Below are 19,974 nucleotides of genomic sequence, written 5' to 3'. Positions count from 1 at the left end.
CCACTTTTTTTTCAAGATTTTTAGTTTCTTTGCGCTGGGTACATAATTCCTCCTTTAGCTCTGAGAAGTTTGATGGACTGAAGCCTTCTTCTCTCATCTCGTCAAAGTCATTCTCCGTCCAGCTTTGATCTGGTGCTGGCGACGAGCTGCGCTCCTTTGCCGGGGGAGATGTGCTCTTATTTTTTGAATTTCCAGCTTTTCTGCCCTGCTTTTTCCCCATGTTTGTGGTTTTATCTGCCTCTGGTCTTTGATGATGGTGATGTACTGATGGGGTTTTGGTGTAGGTTTCCTTCCTGTTTGATAGTTTTCCTTCTAACAGTCAGGACCCTCAGCTGTAGGTCTGTTGGAGATTGCTTGAGGTCCACTCCCAGCCCTGTTTGCCTGGGTGTCAGCAGCAGAGGCTGCAGAAGATAGAATATTGCTGAACAGCGAGTGTACCTGTCTGATTCTTGCTTTGGAGGCTTCCTCTCAGGGGTGTACTCCACCCTGTGAGGTGTGGGGTGTCAGACTGCCCCTAGTGGGGGATGTCTCCCAGTTAGGCTACTCAGGGGTCAGGGACCCACTTGAGCAGGGAGTCTGTCCCTTCTCAGATCTCAACCTCCATGTTGGGAGATCCACTGCTCTCTTCAAAGCTGTCAGACAGAGTCGTTTGCGTCTGCAGAGGTTTCTGCTGCTTTTGTTGTTGTTTAGCTGTGCCCTGTCCCCAGAGGTGGAGTCTACAGAGACAGGCAGGTTTCCTTGAGCTGCTGTGAGCTCCACCCAGTTCGAGCTTCCCAGCGGCTTTGTTTACCTACTTAAGCCTCAGCAATGGTGGGCGCCCCTCCCCCAGCCTCGCGACTGCCTTGCGGTTAGATCGCAGACTGCTGTGCTAGCAATGAGGGAAGCTCCGTGGGTGTGGGACCCTATCGGCCAGGTGTGGGATATAATCTCCTGGTGTGCCCGTTTGCTTTAAGCGCAGTATTGGGGTGGGAGTTACCCGATTTTCCAGGTGTTGTGTGTCTCAGTTCCCCTGGCTAGGAAAAGGGATTCCCTTCCCCCTTGCACTTCCCAGGTGAGGTGATGCCTCTCCCTGCTTCAGCTCTCGCTGGTCGGGCTGCAGCAGCTGACCAGCACCGATTGTCTGGCACTCCCTAGTGAGATGAACCCAGTACCTCAGTTGAAAATGCAGAAATCACCAGTCTTCTGTGTCGCTCTCGCTGGGAGTTGGAGACTGGAGCTGTTCCTATTTGGCCATCTTGCTCCACCCCTTCTGGGGTCTGGGGTCTTTAACAATTATGAGGCACCATGCTGTGCTCTAAGGATGCAGTGAGCAAGAGAGACACGGCTCCAGCCTTCACTCTACTGAGTCTGCGGGGGAAACTTACACAGTTTGCACCAGAAGTTCTGAAAGTGTGGTCTTGGAATTAGCAGCATCAGCATCATTTGGGAACTTGTTAGAAATGCAAATTCTTAGGTTCCACTTCAGGATTATTGAATCCCAAACTCTGGGGGCAAGCTCACTGTTCTCTTTAAACAAACCTGCCAGGTAATTATGTTGCATTCAAATTTGATAATCACTGGTTTAGAAAAATGACCTGAGACTTCCTAGGAAGATTTTGCAGGTGGTCTAATGTCAGGCTAGTAGAGTATTCTAGGCTGTTATGTAGGATGAGACTGTCCTAGTTTGAGAACTAAAGTCCTGAACCCCAGGAAACTGCACAGCATCAAGCTAATTGGGACAGTTGTTCACACTGTCAGGGGCATTTTCTTCTAAGTGAGTTCCCTCACACTCTTAGTAGTTAAGTAGGTGATGATTGGCTGTCTCAAGACACGCCACATTCTTCTGCCTATTGCACTGCATAGTTTAATTGATGAGGCTCTCTCCACCTTCTCCGCATCCTGAACCTTTCTCCATCCAGCTAAGGTGAGAAGTCCTCACCTGCACAAACTTTTGTCCTGTTTGCCCAGGGCCCTAATTAACTATCTTCCTGGTTTCTCTCCTGCTATCTGGTTACCTGGATGCCCTTACTTGCTGCCTCCCGAGTTATGGACAAGTCCTTAGAGATTCTATTAAAAGTTCCTGTGGTTGAGGCTACATGACTTTTGGGAACTTGGACATTTTACAGTTATGGACACCTTCCTTCTTCAAAACATTAAGAATTAAATTTTATGATTGCATTGGTAAAAAGATAATATTCCAGACTGGATTATATTCTTTCTCTTCTTCCAATTAAAAACAAATTAAAACATATCTACAGGCTCCTAAAGTATATTGGTTGCCTGCCCCTACACCTGTGTGCCTGATGGATACGCTTGCCCTGCTTGTGGCTACAGACTGTCTCATTGTGATGTAGATCCACATTCATCCCCTGGCCTCTGTTCTGAACCAATTTGGTCTGGTGTTTATTTTCATCCTGTTGACTTATTTTTACACTGACCCATCTCTTTAGACTGAAAATTTCACTGACTTGTCTCCTTCAATTTAGCTTTCAGCTTTACTCCCAGCTGCTATCTTTAGAATTTCGTTGAGCTCCTTCTTGTGAGCTCACACGCCATCCCAGCCCACCCTACCTTCATCCCGGCTCCCTGACACTAAGTACCGTGTCCTTGGTCCCTGGTCATCTAGGACTTGGGACAGCTGCCTGCTTGGCCAATCCTCTGCTCAGCCATCAGTCATCAGATGATGACTCAGGTACAACTGCTCACATGATCTAGGTTGAGTGTTTTCCATTTAAACCTTTTTTGCAGCAAAATCCTGCTTTCACATACACACACGCACACACACAGACACACATACACACACAATATGGAATCCTAAATATATAAAACATGTTAAAAAGTTGTGGCTGGGTATGGTGGCTCACATCTGTAATCCCAAAACTTTGGGATGCCAAGGCGAGTGGGTTACTTGAGCTCAGGAGTTTGAGACCAGCCTGGCAACATAGTCAAACACCATCTCTACAAAAAAAATTAGCCAGGTGTGGTTGCACATACCTGTGGTCCCAGCTACTTGGGAGACTGAGGTTGGGGGATCAATTGTGCCTGGGAGACAGAGGTTGCAGTGAGCTGAGATCTTGCCACTGAACTCCAGCCTGGGCAATAGAGTGAGACCCAGTTTCAATTAATAAATTAAATAAATAAATAAATAAAGTATACTGACCCAACAAAATTGGAAGAGTCTAGAACTTTTATGTTTCTTCTCCTTGGTACCATGCAGGTCCCTCTCTAAGACCTCTGGGCTCTCCAGAGCCCACCGGCCTCTCCCAGCTGCTTTGTACTGAGCCTAAGCATCTGCATGTTATGTTGTGGGAACAGCAACTTGGGTAGTTGACACTCTGTTTTATTCTTAAGGCTTGAATCAGAGCAGCGGATGAGAAGCATATTGTTGTGTTTTACAGGGAGACTGTGGACAACAGTTTACTGAGTCAAACATCTCAGGAGCAGAACGTTGAATGCCACCCTCTCCTCAAGATGGCATAGTAGAGAATGTGTGCATGTAATTGTTTTCACTAAACACTATGTATGTTCTAAATTTATTTGCACTTGAAATAGGAATGCTTTACTTTTAATAAGGTCTCAGGACACAATTGATACAACACATTTATATTAAGTTTAAATATTCATGAAAATATTATCATACTATCTGCTACTTTTTAAGCTGAAAATAAATCATTAATGATCCATTTCCATCTTCTGAGAGTACATCAAACAGGGAGTTTGCAAAGTCAGAATGTGTATGTTTAATAGAGAGCTCAAGACACCATTGTGCTGGTGAATATCCTACAGTAGAAAACGTACAGGTCTAAATGAACTAAAATTATAATGTTTCCAGAAGTTAAAACCTGTGTAAATAAGATCAGACAAGCAGAGCCTGCAGGATGAAGAGAATGTAAGGAAAGTAACATCTTTTCTTACTTTACAAGTTTCTAATTGATGTAGCTTCACATGCCTATCTTCCAGGCCTTCCAGATAATTTTAAAATAACACTTAGTTTTAACCTCCAATTTTCAGATGGAAATAATAAAGAAAGAGAAGTTAAGTGCTAAGTTTAAAGATCTCTATCCTCCAAATATTCCCAGCACTCATCTCCCACTCACGATATAGAAATAAACAAACCTTTGAATTTTATATTGCTTATGCTTTGTCCTTTACTAATAAAGGAAATGGTTTTCAAATCTTCTGCTTGGACAATCAACTAACAAGGAAGCCCCTTAAAATCTACATATGCCCAGCTCATCAGATTCTGTCACCTCCACTACACTCCTTGGCTATACGTGGTGCTTATGCTCAAGAGATTTCCTGTGCTAATATTGCCAGCTGAGGGTGAGCTGGAGTGTTCTGCAAGCACATTGGTACTCTTTCACCCTGTAGGCAGAGTCCAACGTAGAAACAAGTCGTGCAATTAACCTTAGTGTGTTAAGGCAGTAATTTGGAGCTTGAATATACTTCCCCATGGAAATAGCCTTGCACATGGTACGTTCTAAGGCAAGGCCACAAAGCCTAGCTAGCTCACGATGAGCCAGAAGTAACATACCAAAGCATAGTTTCACTGAAAATTAACCCAGTTTTCAGCTTTGTGTATGTAGAAGAATGCACTCAACTCCCAGTGGGGTCCTCAGTAATGTATGTTTCCTGAGGAAGTGACAGTGGGGAACCAAGATTCCATATGGGATGCAAAACAAAAATTTCAGGCAATATGACTTACAAATCTATTTTCCACTTCATAAAAAAAGGCAGCTAAGTCACTTGTACTCTAAATGGCTTAATTAGAAAACCAAGGGCAGTTATTGTTGATGGAAAGACAGATCAATATTGAGGCTCACCTGCCACACTTTTGTATTTGGGGTTCTTTGTAGAGCAAGTGAGTGCATGTTGTAGACAGGTGGAGGTCAGTCATTCAGGAAGCAGTTTCCATGAGTAGGCTCCAGAGGTCCTCATCAAGGCAAAAGTAGTATGTGATGAGGGGCTCTGAATAACCCACCATCTGTACAGCGCCTTTGCCTCAGCTTGCTTCCACCTCTGACATAAGACACCTGCCTTAGAGGACCTCAGGAATGACCTACCCATCAACAGGCCTGCAATGGCAGCTTCCGCACTGAAAACAAAAGAGTAAGATTTTAATGCCCTCTTCTCTCTTACAACACCAGAAGACTTCAAAGAGGAGGAGAAACAAAATCGTGAATGTAACATTGATGAAATAAGTAAATATCTGTCACAAAGACACAAGTGCATATGGAGATGGTTGCCAAGTACAGTAAAACTTGAGCACCAAGTCAGATGCTGAATGAAGAGGTGCCCAGCACATCCGAAGCCAACCTGGCAAAGCACCAGCATCTGTAGAGTAGGTGGCACCTGAGAAATAAACACAGGATCCCTGCTATGCAACTGCAATTGTGGGGGGTTCCTGCTGTACAATCTCCTATAAGGTCCTTCGGCACCCACTGTGAGGGAGGCAGGGCTGAAGAAGGAATAGGCAAACGCTGCATTGCTACAGCCACTCCATGGGGTGGCCCTACACCTGCTACTCTGGGTCATACCAGGAGAAGGAAAATGAAGGCCATATGCATCCTAGGCTTCTCTGCATGCCGATCTAGGAAGAGCCTCATTAAAGATAACAAAATAGCGGGCTGGCCTCAGACTTCTGCACAGAAGGTAAGAGTGTTGGAAGACAGTGGCCTTCTGCTTGATAAGGGAAGAAGGCAGGACCTAGAACATGCATCTGTAGTTAAAGACAGCAGGGATAAATCCAAACTAGAGAATGTTCTATAAAATAACTGATCACTGCCCTTCCAAAGTGTCAAGGTCATGAGAAACTGCCGCAGACTGGGGAAGACTATGGAGAAATGAGGAGTAAACACAATAAGAAATCCTTGATAGGATCTTGATGCAGAAAACAAAGGGATATTAATTTAAAAACTGGTGAAATTCAAATGAAGTCTACAGTGAACAGTATTGTACCAAAGCTAATTTTCTGGTTTGAGTAATTGCGCTCGAGTTATGTGAAATGTTTACATTAAGGAAATCTAATGTTACAAAGTTGTAAGAACAACTTTTTTGCAAGTCTAAAATGAGTTCAAAATAAAAATTTCTAAAAGAATTAAGCAGCAGATTTGGGGAAAACTGGTCACGAATGTAGATGTTTTTGATGAGAACAGGGCTTTGGCTGATGGACCGTGCACTCAGAGGAGGAGACAGGCCACACATTTCAAGCAGAGGCAGCTCACTGATGTCCTCCTCAAGTTTCCACACCCTGCCCACCAGAGGTACGTCCGACGGCCTGGCAGAAGCTACACATCGATACAGAATGTGTAGTCACACGATGGGCCAAGGAGATGGAAGCCAGAGAAAAGAAAAGCAAAATGACAAGAGTTCAATTATTTTAAAGTTCTGAAGGCAAAGAACATGAGGAACAGAACCATCAAGCATGAAGTTAAGAAGCTTCAAGACTGGGCACAGTGGCTCAGGCCTGTCATTCCAGCACTTTGGGAGGCTGAGGCAGGTGGATCACAAGGTCAGGAGTTCGAGACCAGCCTGGCCGTCATGGAGAAACCCTGTGTCTACCAAAATTACAAAAATTAGCCGGGCGTAGCGGTGGGTGCCTGTAGTCCCAACTACTCAGGAAGCTGAGGCAGAGAAGTGCTTGAATCTGGGAGGTGGAGGTTGCAGTGAGCTGAGATTATACCATTGCACTCCAGCCTGGGCAACAGAGCACAACTCCATCTCAGAAAAAAAAAAAAAAAAAAAAAAAAAAAAAAAGCTTCGAAAGGCATCTCTCCTGAAAGCTTCTCCAAAAAGCCAAGATGACAGACCTCGATCATTTTAAAGTTATGAAGGCAAAGAAAAGGAGGAACAGAATCATCAAGAGTAAAGTCAAGAAGCTTCAAAAGGCAGCTCTCCTGAAAGCTTCTCCTAAAAAAAACACCTGCTGCTAAGGGGTACAGCTGCTGCTGCAGCTGCTGCTGAAGTTCCAGTGAAAAAGATGACCGCTGCGGGTAAGAAGGCGCCAGTCCAGAAGGTTCCTCCCAAGAAAGCCACAGGCCAGAAGGCAGCACCTGCTCCAAATCTCAGAGGAGTCAAAAAGCTCCAGCTCCTAAAATAGAAGAAACACCTGCCAAGTAGAGTGAGAAGATGATTATATCCACAGAGACACCGGCTCCAAAAGCTCAGAAGGGTCAAAAAGTTCCAGCTCTGGCCAGGTGCATTGGCTCACACCTGTCACCCCAGCACTTTGGGAGGCCGAGATGACTGGATCACGAGGTCAGGAGTTCAAGACCAGCCTGGCCAAAATGATGAAACCCCCATCTCTACTAAAAATACAAAATTAGCCAGGTGTGGTGGCAGGTGCCTGTAATCCCAGCTACTCGGGAGGCTGAGGCAGGAGAATCACTTGAACCCGGGAGGCAGAGGTTGCAGTGAGCCGAGATCATGCCATTACACTCCAGCCTGGATGACAGAGTGAGACTCCATCTCAAAAAAACAAAACAATAACAAAAAAGGGTCCAGCCCTACAATAGAAGAAACACCTGCCACAGAGGCTCCTGCTCCAAAGATATTGGACAAGAAAGCATAAGAGGCAATTATAAAAAGTAATAAAGGTTCTTTTTGACATGCTGGCAAATCTAAAAAATAATAATAATAAAAATAATAAAATATTAGGAAAACATGACAGTTTTATGACCTGCTTTTTCTTCTTTTAGAACTATATTAAAAATATGTTTGTGTGTTAAAAAAGAAAACCAGAGAATGTGCTTCAAAAATAAGAAACATTCCTTATGACCCTGGCAGGTGTGAGTGAAGCTACTGGCACTCAACCGCTACGCAAGGGCTGAATTGTGAGGTGGGAGAGACTCCTGTTTTGTCTTTATAAAAAGGATTGACTGGGTGCAGTGGCTCACGCCTGTGATCCCAGCACTTTGGGAGGCAGAGGTGGGCGGATTGCCTGAGGTCAGGAGTTCGAGACCAGCCTGGCCAACATGGTGAAACCCTGTCTCTACTAAAAATACAAAAATTAGCAGTGTGTGGTGGTGGGCACCTGTGGTCCCAGCTACTTGGGAGGCTGAGGCGGGAGAATCGCTTGAGCCCACGAGGCGGAGGTTGTAGTGAGCCGAGATCGCATCATTGCACTCCCGGCTAGGTGACAGAGCGACATTCCATCTCAGAAAAAAAAAAAAAAAAAAAAGGATCAGGGCATTTTTCCCTCCTTAAGCTCAGGTAGGGCTCAGTAAGTTACCCTATCTGTATGTGCACACATCTGTCTACTTATAAAATGTTGCCATTGCATTCATCAAACCATTATTGGATTTCTCTTGATTTTTATTTTTAGACAACAGGGTCTTTCTTTGTCCCCCAGGCTGGAGTGCAGAGACTCAATCACAGTTCACTGCAGCCTTGACCTCCTGGGCTCCGGCCCTCCTCCCGCCTCAACCTCCCGGGTAGCTCAGATTACAGGCTCATGCCGTCATGCCCACCTAATTTTTCAAAGTTTTTGTGGAGATGGGGTCTTGCTATGTTGGCCGGGCTGGTCTCAAAATCCTGGGGTCATGCGATCCTTGTGCCTTGCCTTGGCTTCCCAAAGTGCTGGGATTGCAGGCATGAACCACCACGACCTGCCACTTCTACCTGTCTTTACCTGCACCTGTTTCTTAAGATATTGTGTTTATTGCAGATTTGTGACAATCTTCTTGACTTTTCAAAATCATTGCAATAAATTCTTACTTGTCTCACTGAAAAAAAAAAAAAGAATTAAGCAGCAGATACATATATGCAGGAAATCAAATAATATGGTTCCCATGAGCTCTTCTAGAATAAATATTAGAAGAACTTAAGCCAATAAATAGTTGAGGAGAAATTGTGACAGAAGAATAGTAAGTTCTTTAGCACTGGATCCCTTAAGTATAGGATTGGGGTTAAACAAGCACATGGTTATAAAGCAGAAGGCAAATATTGTTTAAAATTACAAACTGTGCAGACCTATGAATATAGTTATAACTATTAAAAGATGGGAGTGATGGTCAGCTATGAGAAGCAATAAAAATATGATGATATAATAATGTTTAAAGAAGGGCTTCAAAAGGTATTTCTTGAAACTGGTAAATCAGTTAACAGAAGTATCCATAGTTTAAATAAAGAAAGCACTTGGAAAACTAATGATAACGATAGCATAAAAATTGTTGGTGGGAAAAAGAGGCAAAGTGGCAAAAAGTGAAAATATGCCAATTTCATTCTTGCTTACAGTGGGTAATAAATAGATGCTGCCCAATACATAGAGTATTAAGTATATTACAAAAGCTAGTTATGATATTACCACTAAATGCCTTAAACAAGACTTTCCAAATTACAGTAATGAACATAACTAAAATAAGGAGAAATTTTAAAAAACATAAACAGAAATTATAATAATATAAATGCAGCATTGTTTTATAATAGCAAAAGACTGAGAAAGTCGATCCATGGGGGAATAGTTAAATCAATTGTGATAAAGAAGAACACAATGCAGTCATTTTTAAAAATAAGACCAGTCTCTACAGTGAAGTGGAATGATATCTAAGATTTATTAAGAAGAAAAAGAGAGGTCAGAACAGTTTGTGTAGCAAATTAAGAAAAGTAAAAAAGGTTGGGTACGGTGGCTCATGCCTGTAATCCCAAAACTTTAGGAGGCCGAACTGGGTGAATCATCTGAGATCAGGAGTTTGAGACCAGCCTGGCAAACATAGTGAAACCCTGTCTCTACTAAAAGATACAAAAATTAGCTGGGCGTGGTGGCACATACCTATAGTCCCAGCTACTCAGGAGGCCGAGGCAGTAGAATTGCTTGAACCTGGGAGGCGGAGGTTGCAGTGAGTCAAGATCGTGCCACTGCACTCCAGCCTGGATAACAGAGTGAGACTCCATCTGAAATAAATAAATAAATAAATAAATAAATAAATAAATAAATAATAACAACATTTAAAAACCCTGTGTAGATGTGTGCATGTGTGTTTCTGTGCTTGTACCTTGAAAGGATACACAAGAAACTAATAGCAGGGGTTTTATCTGCGGGAAGGAGTGAGTAAGAGGACATGGGTAGAATAAGGGCTTTCTTCTCACTCTAGATAACTTTTTGTGTCTTATTCTTGTATTATGTAAACTTATTACCTATTCAATTATGTAAGTTATTATATAAATGTATTATCTATTAAAACAATAGCTATGTAATTGTTGGTAAATAGATGGATACATAGACGGTAGATAAATGATAGCTAGAGATAGGCAGACAGATAGATAATAGAACTAGTCACCAGAAAAAGTGCTTACAATAAAGCTCAAGAAAATACTAATTCCCAGAATTAATTTATTACCTACAAAATTGCGTCAGTAGCAGCAGCTTCCTTAATTGGCAAACTCTGGCTCCTGGAGAGAGGCAAAGTTCTCTAGCAGGGTGCACACAGTAGGACTTTTGCCTATACCCAGGTCCTTGTAGAACAAGTTGGAAACTGTTCCCATAAACAGAAGGGGTCTTCTTATAACCTTTCCCAAGGCTGGGGACTTCATCATTAAAACTATGGAATCAAATATGCCATTCAGGGACATAGCTCGGGAAAGAGGGTTGAATGTGGCTCCATTCCTATCTTTAGGAACATAGAAATGTCGGTGGTTCTGACAGTGTGGTGGAGGGTGGGGAAGGGATTGTTTCTCTTTGCAGCAGGTTAGGTTGAAGCTGCCTGGAGCACGGACATCCAGATGAGAATGCTCCCTAATCAGTTAAACTTAGCATTCCATATCTCAAAGTGAGGTCTGGCCAGGAGAGACAGAGTGTGTAAACAGCAGTACACAGCTTTCATTTCAGCCTTGGGAAAGGACAAAATTGATAGTGGGATATGCAGACTGAGGAGGGAAGAAGCAGGAGGAAGAGGGAAAAACGTGAAAGCAACCCTAAACGTAAAGGCTGGGCAGAGGAGGAAGAGCAAAGAAGAAACTAAGGAGAAGCTAAACAGCCCAGGGATTTTACAGCATCTAAGGAAAAATAACATTTCAATTCCTTCAGGAAGCTTAGCTGAGCCCAGGAGAGATGCAGGGTGGAAGCTGGAGGAGGAAGTAGAGGTCAAAGAGGACGGAGGAGACTAGTACAGTAACATGTGAATGAAAGGATCCAGTAGAAAGGGAGAAGGTGAAGAGGCAGGAAGGTGAGAAGATGGATGATGCTCCTAACCAGCAGGGAGAAGCTGGACTCGGCACCTAAGAGGAGAGTTAAGCCTGGGACAGGTTCGGGACCACCTCTTTCATCATAACCAAGGGGAAGAAGGCAAGAATGGGCTCAGCTGCAAATAAGCTTTCAGGGCAGTGGCATGTAGGAGAGGCAGTTTTGACTGAGAATGTTGATGTCTATTTTCTCATTGAAGTAGAAAGTGAGTCATCTACTACCACTGAGGGGAGAAGTGGCAGGGTTGGAGGTATTTTTTAAAAGAGTACATAAGGTATTATTAGGACTTTTTTGTAGAATAACAAATTGCCAACTTAAAACTTTTGTAGAAAAAATTGGAATCTCATAATTTGTAGAGGCAAAAGTCTGCTGGGTCGTGTGGATTTTGTCTTTTTTCAACATTACTCACCAGCCAAGATGTAGATATTTTAAAATGATTGAGGTTGGGAGTCGGGAGTCAACTGTGCTGCTCCAGAGTGAGTACCGGGGAGGGATACACAGGAGTGGGTTATGATATGTGTGAGTGGTTGGAATGACACAATGGAATTGAGGCTAGAAAGAGAAGGGAAAAAAAGACAGAAGAAAGCTGATGAATAGAGGCAGAGAGGTCAAGTGTCTGAAGTGTCAGACAGACAGAGAAACACATATATAAAAAGCTAAGCAGATTGAAGGTCAAAGAGTAGATACAAATTTTCAACAAATGATCAATAAAACTGTAAGAGCTGCTTCTGCATATTTTAAAATGCAAACCAAAACAGTCTCACCTCTCAGATTGGCAACAAATTTAAGTTTGATAATGAAGAACCCAGTAGGTTGAGGATATGGAGAAATGAGTACCTTTCTATACAGTTAACAGAACCACGAATTGGCATTAAACTTCTACAACTGGTAATTAACAATATCTACCAAAATTACAAGTGACCATTCTGCCTGAGCAGGAAGTTTCATGGTAAAAAATTAGTCTAATGAGATACTTTGACAAGTTTTCCAAAAGGCATGTAAGAGACATTCCTTCATTATGTGTTCATTCATTCCACAATTATTTATTTGGCAACTATAGTGTTGAGGGTAATGATTATCAAAATGTAATTTTCAAAAATGAAAACCATGACTCTTAAACAAACATAAACACATGTCACACATTTTATTCAACTCATTAATTATTGAGACAAACAATAATATGGTAAAGCTGACTCAAAGGAAACTTTGAGGAAAGGAGATTTATATGGTCCTTTAAGAAGAGAATGTCAGAATAAAATTGCTACAATAGGCTGGGCACGGTGGCTGACGCCTGTAATCCTAGCACTTTGGGAGGACAAGGTGGGCGGATCATGAGGTCCAGAGATGGAGACCATCCTGACTAACACAGTTGAAACCCCATCTCTAAAAAAAAGTGCAAAAAAAAGAGAAAAATATTAGTCAGGTGTGGTGGCATGTGCCTGTAGTCCCAGCTACTCGGGAGGCTGAGGCAAGAGAATTGCTTGCACCCAGGAGGTGGAGGTTGCAGTGAGCCGAGATTGCGCCACAGCACTCCAGCCTGGGCAACAGAGTGAGACCCTGTCTCAAAACAAACAAACAAACAAAAGATTGCTAGAATATGTACAAACTGTTTAAGTTGTGCAAGAAAAAAAAAAAAAAAAAAAAAAAAACAGTAACCTTTGAAGTTATCTTTTCCATGGGACAGAAATTATTTGCATCTTGACTGAACACAATCAATACATTAATATAGGTCTTTATAGAGTCTGAGATCTTAATTAATAGTAAAGAGCAAAGTCAGACAGTGATACATTCTGTTAGAAGATTAAATGATTTCTAGCTGAGTTTGTTAAATAATACCCCAGTATGACTTTGAAAGAATATGTCACATGCTATTGCACTTATTTACAAATCCCTATCATTTTTCTTAGTATAACCTATGTGCTTGGGATACAGCAATGAAGGCAAACACATTTTTTGCTTTCCTGGAGCTCGCAGTATCTATAAAAGGAAAAAAATAAAAATAAAAGCAGAAAAGGGGATAAGAAATAAGGGGTTTCAATCCAGCAGATGGTTATATAAGATATGGTGCATACATTCAATACATCAAAATAATAAATTACGAGACCATTAGGCTGAGAATGCTCCTGTGCCTACATTACCAAACCAAAACCCAATGCAATATAAACGGTAAACTGAAACTAAAGCTTAGTTCATCAGAAACTGCCAACAAACCTCTAACTATGGACTGTCCACTTTTATCAATCAAATATTCTCTTCACCTTGCTTCCCTGGACACATTATAAAAGCTTTTCCCTCACACCCCCTCAGTGGAGGACTGAACCTCTTGCAGTCTGGTGCTGCCCAATTCATGAGTTGCTGATTGCTCAAATAAACTCATTAGTATTTGAATGTACCTAAGTTTATCTTTTAACCAATGGAATATGATAAATTCTATATAACCTCTGAAAAGACTAAAATTGGTCTGTAACTGTTGATACCCAGAGGGTTAAGTAGCAAGTTGGCTTTGTGGGTTTTTTCTTTTCCACAAGAATAAGGACTTTACCTTTTGGGCTGAAGGCGGTACTCAGAAGCTACACTAGCCGTATCTCTACTTCATCCCAAGGGAAGTGGGAGGTGGAGGAAAAAGTAACAATTTCATATGACAGTTGCTGGGAAAGTTGGGTCATTGCAGTTAGGATGAAATGAAGTCTTTCTGCCTGGGAATAGAAGTTTGAAAGGGTATACTGAAAACATTTGGAAAGAGGGAGGGAAAAATTAGGAGTTTGAGTGTTAGAGCAAAAGCATAGAGCATATGGAAATTAAGGGGAAGAAAGAGTCTAGAGGAGCCACCCAGGGTTGACATTGTGAGAATGACTAAAGACATTGAATCATGATGAGATGACCTGACTCCATTTCTCCAAAGAATTAATCAACTTCCAGTTTTCATTTCAACATAAAAAGAGACTCGAAGTTATCATTCCTGTCCTTACAATAAGAAAAAGCTAGGCAAACTGAAAATCAATTACTTTCCTTGTACCTATCAAAAAACTGAACTCATTGGGAAAACTGTCACTCCAGCATCTGGAGAATCAGGTGAATCTGGAGAAATACAGCCACCCAGATCGTCTTACCTAGAAGCAAAAGTCACGGAGTTATAACTGGTAGAAACAGTTAAATGGTGATGTTGATGAATTGCTGGAGGCTGAATATGGTCTATTGAGAGTGGAAAACTCCTAGAGGCTAAAGTCTTAAGGGAATCCTCCTCACTCCCCTGGGTTTTCTCTGCAGGAATTCCACCAGGTTCTTATAGTGGGAAGTTTTTTTTTCTTTTTCTTTTTCTTTTTTTTTTTTTTTTTTGAGATAGAGTCTCACTCTTGTGGCCCAGGTTGGAATGCAGTGGTGTAATCTCAGCTCACTGCAACCTCCACCTCCCAGGTTCAAGCGATTCTCCTGCCTCAGCCTCCCAAGTAGCTGGGATTACAGGCGCCTGCCACCACGCCCAGCTAATTTTTGCATTTTTAGTAGAGATGGGTTTTCACTATGTTGGCCAGGCTGGTCTCGAACTCCTGACCTCAGGTGATCTGCCCACCTCAACCTCCTAAAGTGCTGGGATTACAGGCATGAGCCACTGTGCCCAGTGAGGAAATTTCTTAAAATACCAACTTTGATTCTAGCAGAGGATAGGAAGATTAACCACTTAATTTTTCTCTATAACAAAGGCCTACTGTCCAAGTAAAGAGTCTTTGTAAAGTCTCAATCCTGAAACCTAAGTTTAGCTGGACAAAGAGGATTCCTTCCAACTCCAGGACTTCAAGGAAATAGATTGGGAACACTACAATCAGGGAGGAAAGGGGATGGGGGATATAAAGGCTAAACCACTGCAGAAACACTTAGGAAAGTCACAGACCAGAGCCCCAGACCCTCAAAAGACTGAGACTTAATCAGAAAACTATAGAATGCTCTCTTTCCCCTACTCCTTACTACCATGCCAATAGGCCAATACAAAGACAGTTGATTTCAGCTGAATGAGCTGCAAGATGCAGAATCTCTCTGAGGAGGAGGACTTAGAGAAGCCCGAAGTGAGGAGAAGAGACAAAAACACAAATTCTAGTGGAATTTGACACATGTGGTACCTATAGCTACAATAAACATTAAGCATAGATTAACATAAATCCTCACATGAAAGGCTTATTTATTTCAGCTCTTCATACCCAATACAACATGCTTACTTTTCAGCAAGAAATGAAAAGACGTTCTAAAAGACAGAAAGAATACACACACACACACACACAGTGTCTGAAGAGACAAATCATCAGAACCAGATGCAGATGTTACACAGCTGTTGAAATTCTTGGACAGAAAATTTAAAATAACAATGACTAATATGTTAAAGGTGCTCATGGAAAAAATAAGTAACATGCAAGAACAGATGGAAATTGTAAGCAGAGAGATAAAAATGCCAAGAAAAAAAGCAAAAGAAAATGCTAGAATTCAAAAATACCATAACAGAAATAAAGAATGCCTTAGATGACTCACCAGTTGACTGGACATGGCCAAGAAAAGAATCAGTGAACTTCAATAAAACTTCTCAAACTGAAATGCAAAGAGAAAAAAGAATGGAGGAAAAAAAAAAAAAAAGAATGAAATATCCAGTAACTGTAGCCAGTATCAAAAGGTGTATCATAGGCTGGGTGCTGTGGCTCATGCCTGTAATCCCAGCACTTTGGGAGATTGAAGTGGGCGGATCACTTGAAGTCAGGAGTTGTGATCAGCCTGGCCAACATGGCGAAACCCCATCTCTACTAAAAATACAAAATGTAACCAGGCGTGGTGATGCGTGTCTGTAATCCTAGCTAGCTACTCAGTAAGTTAAGGCATGAGAATCACTTGAACGCAGGAGGTGGAGGTTGCAGTGAGCCAAGATCATGCCACCACACTCCAGCCTGGGTGGCAGAGTGAAACTGTGTCTCAAACAAACAAACAAACAAAAAGTATATGATAAACACAATTTAAATGCCTTAAGAAGAAGAAACAGAAAATGGAACAGAAGAAATATTTCAAGTAATAATGGTTGAGAACATTTCAAAATTAATGACAGACACCACCACATACACAGATCCAGGGAGCTCAGAGAACACCAGGCAGGATAAGTACCAAGAAAAATCATACAGTTATATCATATTTAAGACCATTTATCCCAGAAGTCACCTGGTAAGTGAGTAGGTGGTGGCAATTAAACAGTCTGAAAGTACTTGTAGGCATTTTAAATGATGTTTGACACTTCAATTCTTCTCTCTTTTTCACCTTCCACATCAAATTGGTCACAAAATTCTATCAAATTATCTCAGAAAATACCTTTCAATTCCAGCATCTCCTTTATCTTCCTATTACAAGTGCCTGAGTCCAAGGCCTCATCATCTGTTACTTGGAACTAACACAACAGTCTATCTGTCACCAATTTCTTCCCTACATATGGAAGACAGAGTTGTTCAAAAGACCCAGCTGCCTCTCTCATAGCTGCAAATTGAAACCCAAATTCTGCTGAAAATCTGGCTACAAGTGACCTTTTTAGATTCATTTCCACTACTCACCTTCATGCACCCAAATTGAACATAGCTCCTCACTCTCTGGGCTGTAATACACATTACTCCCTGTTCCTGGAACACTTCTCATCCCATTCTTCATCTGTCAATCTTCATTCATCTTTTATCATCCAATTTAAATATCTCCTTCTCAGTGAGTCTTTCCAATATCTTCGTAGCTAAATCAGGTGCTGGGTAATACTGCACCTTTACAGTATGTTGTTAGTAACTTGTCAAAGTAGTTACCATGTTACATATCATTTACTTTTTGACATGTTGATGTGCGGTCCTAGAACATGAGCTCTGCAAGGACAGAGTCATACCATGCAGTAGGCACTACATAAATGTGTTACATGAAATGAAAAGATGAGATGATTTTTGGAAAGATCCTGACACTCAAAGACATTGATGGTGAAGATACAGAAGTTAATTTTCTAAACATAAAGAAAACCAATTGAGAGACAGTTATGGGCATTTCATTTAACAACCAATTTGGAAACAACAAGCTGTTGTTGTGCTGGCCAGGAAGGCCAGTGATTGTGGCATTTTATATTTCACTTGCATGAGAAAAAGCAGGTCCCTAATATGCAATGCTATATCAGAGATTTCTTCAATAAAGCAAAGTCTTGGGACTCTCCCGGTAGTATGTTCCTTCTTTCAGGGTTCACACCACCCACCCTGTCATAACAGGAAAAGCTCAGTGCCCTGTGCAACACCCAACATCCCAACTTTTGATAGCCATGAATCATTTAAAAAACTCTCTTAATAAATATTAAAATAATACATTCTAAAAAATATCAAAACTTTTGTTTTTAGAAAATTTTTAACGTTAAAAATTTAAATAATTTTTAGCAACTGAGGGGTTAATTTATTTTTAAATATTACCTATTTTACTTTGTTTTGGCTCAAACTCAGGGTGTAAACCCAATTATAATCATTTGAACTTTCTCAGGTCAAGTCCCTGGCAGCCCTGAATGCTTCTGATGTGTGCCTCTCTAGGCTTCCTCAAAGTTCTTCCACAGTGCCAGTCATCACCAACGTGGCAGTGCACAGCTGCAGCCACAGATCAGAATGGGAAGGCACAAGTGCGGCCTCCTAAGCTGGGCCCAGGGCCTCGTCAAGAGTGAGGCAGCTCTCCTAGGGAGATCATGGTGTTAGGCTCTCAACCCCTCCCTTTCCTCATTGCAGGGCTTCTGGACTTGCTGTCTACAGATGTCAACATGATCTGTGGATAGAACTGAATTGCACCATCATTGGCATTCTTTGAATTTGATTTCAGAGTTTAGAAACATCATCCTTGAGAAAGGGTCCAGGGCATGAAAAAGGCTGCAAAGTCCTGCAAGTTTTCTTTACTAAAGAACTGTATTTTGGGGGGATCTGGATCCCCTGAAATACAATGCAAATTTTATCATATGTGCATTCTTCTGTAAAGTATCAGGGCTTTCGCCAGCACAAAATGGGGTCCAGCAAGCCACAAAGTTAATCCCACTGCTCCAAGGTGAGTTTTGTTCAACCCGACGGGTTTTCAGTTAGTTTCTTTAGGCATCTCAAAAATGTCTTTCCACCCAGTTTCTGTAAACATGCACTATTTATTTTAATTTCTTTTAGACCTACAGGAAAAGCAGCTAATAATTGATCTGCGTGTTAACTACTCATGCCTTTTATTTAAATCCACTAGGCCCAGATTGGGGCTTACATTGTCAACTCAGTGCTTCAGGTACCCCTGCATATACGACATCCCTGCCCCATCACAAACGCTATGCCCAATACTTCTCCATCTCATTTTTACAGTAAGCCTTTAAGGTAAGAGTTAGTCCCCTCCCCTAACCTCCCAGTTTCACAGTGGTGGAATTTAAAGCAAGTTCCAGCCTTTGCCTGATGCAGCAGGAGAGCCCTGCAAGGGGGCAAGACTTTATACCCACTCCCACCTTATATCTCCATCACTGGTCACTGACAGTGAGCCACCCTGGGGAGTGTGATGAGGGCATACTCCCAGGTGTGTTGAGTAGCTCTTTGGTCTAGGGCACACTGGGTCCAGGAGCTTGAGAACAGGTCTCCAAAGAGTCACAGGTGCCAATCATTAGAAGCCAAAGCACACAGAAGCTTAGGGGCTGGGTGCAAAGATAGAGTGAAAGGGATTCAGGAGGATTTAGGTGGAGCATTGACAGTACTGCTGCAAGAAGACTGTTTCCCCCAGACAAACCTGAAATTAGATATAGGTGTTCAAACTTAAAATATCACTATTGTGTTGAGCCCTCCATTGTCTAGAAACCTTGATTTTTTAGAATATTCCTGCTATCCTATTAACCAGAGCATATAGTTGAAACCTAATTGCCACTCACTCTGTGCAGACTCTATTACAAACCTACACAAAGTCACCTAATAAATCCCAAAAGATACAATAACAAGCCCTGCTAAATTGATTGCTAAAAATAATAATAATAGGTAACATTCTTTGTTAATTCACTGTTGGTAACTGTGGCTTCCTTCAATGTGACACAGGATGGGACAGAAGGAGAGACTGATGCCTACTGAAAGAATGACTTGAATAGAATATCTAAAGTAAGATGTATTCACAGGAAATGAAGTTTCATTAGCTTAGATGCCTCCATATGGAACTACTTGTTGGGTCAAGAGCTTTCCAGAAAACCATATGAAACCCTGGGAAATGTCTGTTTTGGACACAAGAATTCCCAAGGGATTTTATGGATTCAAATCTTTGTTATGGAAAAAGAAACTTTGAGCTTCGCCTGGGAAGTCTGAATTCTGGGAGACATGCCAAACTCAAAGCTGACGTGATTTGCAATAACCTACTTAATCAACCGTAAAAATCAAGGCTTTATCTTTTTTTTGCGATAATCACACACTGTAATTTTGAATAGTAAGACTTACTGTGAGAAAACCATGTGTTTTAACTAGGGTATATGTTTGTTTAAAAGACTGACTACTAAATGTAAGAATTTCAGCCAAGAATTTTCCTTGTACACAAATATCCAATAAACTGGTGTTTTCAGATTCCATTTGTCCATATTTTTAAAAGATAAAGTGACTTCAGAGACCTTTCATGACTTGAAGTTGGCTTTGATAATTATAAAATCATCTTTCTAAATAAAAGAAATTACTTTCGCTGACAAAAGTCAGAAACTCACTCATTTATGTGCAGCATGAAGCTGAATTTTTATGTAAACAAATCAGAATTCTGAAACTGGGACACAGGCAGTTTCATTTTTACTAGCATGGCTCTGAGACTATTAT

At 41.5% G+C, this 19,974-nt stretch overlaps 1 pseudogene; it reads left to right on the top strand.

Annotated features, from left to right (window-relative positions):
* Positions 1-5,059: 5,059 nt before the first annotated feature.
* Positions 5,060-7,549, top strand: LOC126960690 (60S ribosomal protein L14-like; annotated as a pseudogene).
* The last annotated feature ends 12,425 nt before the right edge of the window (positions 7,550-19,974 follow it).

This window comes from Macaca thibetana, chromosome 8, assembly GCF_024542745.1.
Source record: "Macaca thibetana thibetana isolate TM-01 chromosome 8, ASM2454274v1, whole genome shotgun sequence".
NCBI lineage: Eukaryota > Metazoa > Chordata > Mammalia > Primates > Cercopithecidae > Macaca > Macaca thibetana.
The sequence above is the reverse complement of the archived record's forward strand: the minus strand, read 5'-3'. Positions and strand labels throughout refer to the sequence as shown.